Here is a 6743-nt window from a genome sequence, read left to right as displayed (position 1 = left end):
TAAATATTTCCTCTTCCTTACGAGGGGAATGATAATAATGTCCTTCTCACAGGGCTGTCATGGAAGTAATCGAGATACTGTATGTGAAATGCGTGCTTTATGCTTGCTACCTGTTATGGTTTCTGGCTCCAGTCCAAGTGCCAAGAATAACTTTTCAGCTGCCCTACCAAAGCTGGGGGCAGAGCCGGATCCGCTGATCCTGGGATGGGGCCTCAGCTTTTGTTGGTGAGGGAGCTAGAATATAAAAACAGTATCGGGGCTGGCCCCGTGGCCGAGTGGTTGAGTTCGCGCGCTCCGCTGCAGGCGGCCCAGTGTTTCGTTGGTTCGAATCCTGGGCGCGGACATGGCACTGCTCATTAAACCACGCTGAGGCAGCGTCCCACATGCCACAATTAGAAGGACCCACAACGAAGAATACACAACTATGTACCGGGGGGCTTTGGGGAGAAAAAGGAAAAAAATAAAATCTTTAAAAAAAAAAAAAACAGTATCGACGTTTATTACCTTCCTTATGTGCTTCGTGATACCACTGATATTTCAAAACCAATTTTTCTCTTACGTCTTTTTTTTTGGTAACAGCCTTTTTCAGACTTCTTTCCCTGCACCCCAACTGCAAGCCCTACTCTGACATCCCCCAGGTCATCAGAACTTAGGATCTTTGTGTAGACCCAAGGTGAAAATCACAACTAGTATAAAATGGTGGCCCATCAGCCAAATAAATGCAACCTGCAGGCTGGAATTGTTTGGTCTACTCAGCGCACAGTAAAAAAGTAAAAAGTCGAACCAATATACAAAAACCAGGAGATTTCACACAAAGCTACATTTCAGATTGCTTTTGAAAAAAATCAGAAGATGTGCCAATACTGGCCCTTCAGTCCTGCACGATTAAAATAGACCGATTTGCCCTTCTCGGCTCTTTCCTTTGGTGTGTTTCAGGGCCACAGTGAAGCGGGGGGAAGCGGCCAGTCCACAGAGGCACAACAAAGGCATAATTCTTCTTACAATTTTTTTGTGTGACTATGGCATCCTCCCTTCTCTCCTACTTCCACTCCCATTGTCATTTATCCCTGCTAATCCCCTGGCATGTTTTGTGATTTCACACCAGTCCAGACACCTTTTTTTTTTTTTTTTTTTTACTTTGTTGATCATCCTGTTATGTTGTGGAAAATTTCCTCCAAATTCTCCTTATAAAGACAGTGTCATCTTGATCCCAATGTCTACCCTCTTTCCTTTAAAAAATATTACCGAGAGCCCCTCGTTTCACTGTACAGGTCACTCCACCTTCCTCGCAAGCGTCTGCCGTTGAAAACAGTGGTTTGCTCAGTTCTTAAAAGCCGGGGAGAACTAAGCAGCGTGTCTGCCAGACCCGGGAGCACTTCCTTGCTTCAAAATCCTGCTCACTTAGAACCACTTGACCCGTGATGTCCGCTGTCAGATTGCTTGTTTCTTCATCCGCCCACAGCCAAGCTCATCGCTCAGTCTTTCCCTGCACTTGATACATTTGGTTAAACCCTTCCATTATCTCTAGGCTCTCTTTTGGTGCCTTATTCTGCCCACTTTAATCTTGTAACAATCCTTTCTCTTCTCATAGACCTTAGATTTGGGAAGGGAGTGTTTTTGTTCTGGCGTGACCTTTTTCTGCTCTCATCGCCTCCCTTCTGTTTCATCTGTCCTTTGATTTCGCTATTTCTGCCCTAGGGTCTTCCCCTTGGTTCAGTCTGTCTATGCTCTCCCTTAAATGCTTCTGCGGCAATATCTGTTTTATTCTTGAAAGCCTTTGGCTATATACCTTTGGAAAGCTCTCTTTTATGTCATTTAAAAAAATGTGTCATTATTCTGAAATCTTTAAAAGGGAGTGCCACGTCACTTCTTTACTTCTTTATCCAATTCCCAATGTTTTAAGAAACTAATCTCAATCTCTACCACTGCCTGAAAAGAAATGATAAAATCTTTCATTTTCAACTATGACCTCTAGCATTTTTGCTTATGGTGTTCTCAATCCTACTGTTTTCAAATGGCTAACGGTGGCAGCTAAATAAATATCCCTCTCTCCAATCTAATAATTCTTAAACTTCAATAATTGATGGATTCTTTTTTTTTTTTTAAAGATTTTATTTTTTTCCTTTTTCTCCCCAAAGCCCCCCGGTACATAGTTGTATATTCTTAATTGTGGGTCCTTCTAGTTGTGGCATGTGGGACTCCGCTGCAGCGTGGCTTGACGAGCAGTGCCATGTCCGCGCCCAGGATTCAAACCAATGAAACACTGGGCCGCCTGCAGCGGAGCGCGCGAACTTAACCACTCGGCCACGGGGCTGGCCCCCCTTGATGGATTCTTTTTAAAAAAAAAGGAAAATAATTCTTCTGGACCCATAGTGTTGACCTAAATTATTTTATTTACAATAAATTGCTGTTTTAATATAGATATGGTTCTGGTTAATTTGGGCGGGTTCTTGACATTAGCAGGCCTATGATGATTCAATTCTCTCACATTTTTTTCCTTTTCAAACTATCCTGAAACTTTTGTTCGTGAGGAACTTTTATGTGTTCAGTCTTCCTCTTTTCTTTTCTTATAGGTCTCTGATAATTATAGCAGCAGTATGATCGACTCTAACGGGGTGAGAACACCAGTGCAAACTTGAGCCTGAGGTCTGTGGCATGCCTGCTCAGAAGGGGGGCACACGGGTCATCCAAAATGTACTTTTGCAGTGATTGAGATTGATTTGGAAAGCCCTCGTAGAAAACATTCACAGATCTGTTATTACATCTTACAGGCTGATGATACAGGCTGCAGAGGTCACCTTTGTTTATCTGCTGCCCCAGCTTCTTTCCCAAGATGCACTTGACATCTCCCCAGCCTCATGCCTTTTCCTGTACACAGGAGAAGCATCCTGTGCATATTTTCCTTTTTTAGCTTTCATTTTTCTTTTGAAGGTTCATATCTATAAGTTGTATCTTTTTCTCCTAACCTGGTTCACTTCGGTGATCTTTCAAATTTCCATATTGTGTCTTTGAAACAAAACTCTAAAAATCTGAACTTGGATGGCACTTCTCCTATTGAGGAATCTGATTAGTCCCAAACCAGTCCTTTCACACACCAATTTCTACCTTCAAATTCAGCTCTATTTCTTAAGTCAAAATTATATACAGACTCTCTCTTTTTAGAGATTTCTAAGCTTCGGCTTCACCTGGGTCCTTACAGGGTAACAGAGACAGCTCTAAATTTGGGATTAAGAGATTCTCTGAGAAGTTCCTCCACTTAACAAGCTGTGAAACCTTGGGAATCTCTTAACTTCTCTGAGGCTCATTTTTCTCATCTGTAAAATGGGGTAATGATAGCTGTCATCTCTCATGCTTCTTGTGAAGATTTTATGAAATGCTGTATGCAAAATTAGGTTGAAAATTCTATCTGTGTTATGTATTTTTAGTTGAAACTCTGCTCTCCCTAATTTTGTGTGTGTGTTTTTCTTTCAGCATTTCCTTTGAAAGTTTTCTTTTACCTTTGACTCCTTATTTTTCTTGGCTCATGTTCTCTGTCACTTCACTCTTTTTAATGCATTCATTTATTTATTCATTCATCCATCATTCATCCATTCTAGCATATTTGGATGAAAGTGTTGACATCCTGACAGTTGATGTCATACTTGCTGGAGGCAGGAGGCTTTTTTGGGGTGAGGTGACTCCCTGAGGTTGTGAGGATGTCCTGAGGAGTCAAGACAACCCAAGAAATACTAATTGCTGTTGGAACTGAACAGAAATTAGAAGGAGAAAAGTGAGGAAAGGGAGAGTGGGAGAGTAGGAGAGGGGACGGCACCCAGCAAGATGGTGGGAGGAATAGGGGACTGCCAGGGATGCAGTGAGCAGTGAACAAAATCCCCGGCTGGGGGAGTGGGAAGTGGGTGGAAGGACAAACATATAGAATTGGGATGCCTAATACTCTATCACAAGTTGTCTGGTTACTGTGATGTAAACTCTACTGAATCTTTGCTAAAGCTTATCACCCTCTGGAGTCGGCTTTTGGAGAAATCATGGAAAAGGGCTCAGTCCCAAGCTGAGATCAGGATGGTGGGACACAGGGGCAGCAAGTAATGAACAAATTCATGGGAAATCAGAGGTGACCATGACAATGCAACCCTCCTGGAGATTCACAGACATTGTGGGGAGGGTTTTGAATATCCACTAGGGGTACGATGGGAGTTTGGGCTAATGTTATCTATCCGAAGTGGGTGGCGACTCCAGCTGACATCTAGACATGCATGTTAAAACATAATATGCACCAAACGCCAGCCATAGCCTCCTTGGACTTGGGTTCCATCTAAAGAAAGACTATCACACGGGAAGAACCTGATAAATGCTGAATAAATCAGTTTTAGTTTTCCTTGCCATTAATTTATCTTCTTTTGTTCCTATTTTACTCCATTTTTTTCTTCTCTGAGTGACCTCAGAACTAGCTATGTTTAAGTGTTCTCTATATCCTTTTCCTCAGTAAGAACTAATTTTCCCCGGTGTTTTCTTTCTGTCCCTCTTGTTTACTCTGACCAACTTCATGTTTACTTTTTTCTTTCTTTCAACCTGAAAGCCACTCTCATTTCTACTTCCCCTCCAGAAGTTCCACCTCTCACCACCTTCTCAAGTTTCCCAGCAGTCATTTCCGTGGGTGTTCCTGGCTCAGCTGTGTGTGTGTGTGTGTATGTGTTTCTTGCTCTTGTGGCTGGCCTAGCAAAGCCAGTTTCCTTTTTATGGTGAAAGATTTTTTGATGGTTTACATAAATATTCCCTTTTGCTCCACAAAATTTGTAAAATTTAGTTTACAGAGAGAGAAAGAGATGGATAGAGAGAGCACATGCACACATGAGTGTTTATCTCTTGGAGATAACATATTGACGTATTTCTAGATGAAATTATATGATGTTTGGACTTTGCTCTAAAGTAATCCAGAAGGAGAGAGGGAAGAGGGGGAAGTGGGGAGCTGGAGGCTAGAGATAAAACAAGATTGGCCCATTGTTTAAGCCTGTGATGAGTATCTGAGGGTTCAGTATACTATTCACTCCACTTTTGTGTAGAGTTGAAAATTTTCATAATAAACACCTTAATTCAAGTCTGTTTATTAAAGATCTGCATGCGGGTTATTGATCTCCCCAGCCAACACATTGTCTTTTGACTGTGATCTCATCCCCAGCATGCCCCTCATACCCCACTATGTACGAAGTACTAAGTCTCTTCGTATTGATTTGTTGGCATGCCTATTTCCCTTTGGTCTAAGAGCTCAAGGTGGGCAGGGCAATGTCTTACTCATCTTTGTGTCCCAGTGTCTAGGATAGAGCCTGTTGAACTGAACTGATATGAGCTTAAGAAATGTATCTGCCAGGGGCTGGCCCCATGGCTGAGTGGTTAAGTTCGTGTGCTCCGTTGCAGGCGGCCCTGTGTTTCGTTGGTTCGAATCCTGGGCGCGGACATGGCACTGCTCGTCAAACCACGCTGAGGCAGTGTCCCACATGCCACAACTAGAAGGACCCACAACGAAGAATATACAACTATGTACTGGGGGGCTTTGGGGAGAAAAAGGAAAAAAATAAAATCTTTAAAAAAAAAAAAAGAAAGAAATGTATGTGCCAATGAATCCCCAGCCGTATACCTGCCGATACCCCCGTCCCCCATTGTTGTCGTTTTTGCTGGGCCTGTGGACACATCACAGGGGCTTCTGCGTGGAACCACAGCACATTCATGCAGGGCTTATTCCTCAGAAGGCAGAAGGAGCACCCCCTTTGGCTTTCTGTGTGTGTGGCCATATCACCACAAAGTTCTCTTATCGGCTTGGTTCCTTTTCTTCTGATACATTCTCCAAGATAATTCCAATTTCCTTTCGGATCTGAAGTTCACATCAAACTTCTTACTGTCTATGATTTGGTGATTTAAGTAACTGCAATTATGGGCCTAAACCAATGCTGGACTTCTCACTGCATGTTTTCCCTTTAAGCAGCCTCTCTTCCTCTGCAGTACATCTTTCAGCTCTCGATAGAATGGTGCCCTTCTCTTCTTACTTTCTCTGGGTGGTTGGCTCTTACGCGTCCTCAGGAAAGGCAAATTTAGCGGTGTTGCCATCTCAGCTTCCCATTTCCCTTATCATCCTCCCAGTTTCCTCCCTGCTTCCATCTAGCGCCAAATCTTCAGCTTTCCCTTGAATTTCCTATTCTAGGCTCAGCTTCTACCATCTCTTAGAGTTCTCCTACTATTATAGTTCTGGCAACTTCTAGAACAGTCATCCTGGTACCACCTTGCTCTCACTACTCTTTTAAATGACTTATTATAAACATGGGTTCATTTTGTTTTAGTCCCACTATGCCTCTGGGAAGGTTAAACTGGGGGTCAGATATTATGCCTGTTTGACAAGGATCAGAAAGGTTGAGTGGCTTACTTAATGTTTAAGAACTAGTGTGAGTCAGAAGCAGAACCCCAGTCTCCTAATCTCAGTCTAGTGTTCCAGCCAGCACCCACCATCTGGCTTATGCTTTGCTATTGTCCCCTGGGGAGTAGTAGCTGACCTTGAACTTCTGTGCATTTATTTGCCTTGCAACACTTACCTTTCTGGAGTATTTTTGACAATAGTCCCAGAGGACTGGGAACTGAGCTAAGCCAAAGTGGAGTGGTTAGGACTATCTTATTGATTCATGCTGGCATCGACTGAAGGCTCTATATTATCTCAAACAATCCTCTTATTCCTGAAAAAGAGCCAACCAACACAGGGG

Source organism: Equus quagga, chromosome 4 (genome assembly GCF_021613505.1).
Source record: "Equus quagga isolate Etosha38 chromosome 4, UCLA_HA_Equagga_1.0, whole genome shotgun sequence".
NCBI lineage: Eukaryota > Metazoa > Chordata > Mammalia > Perissodactyla > Equidae > Equus > Equus quagga.
Note: the sequence above shows the minus strand (reverse complement) of the source record.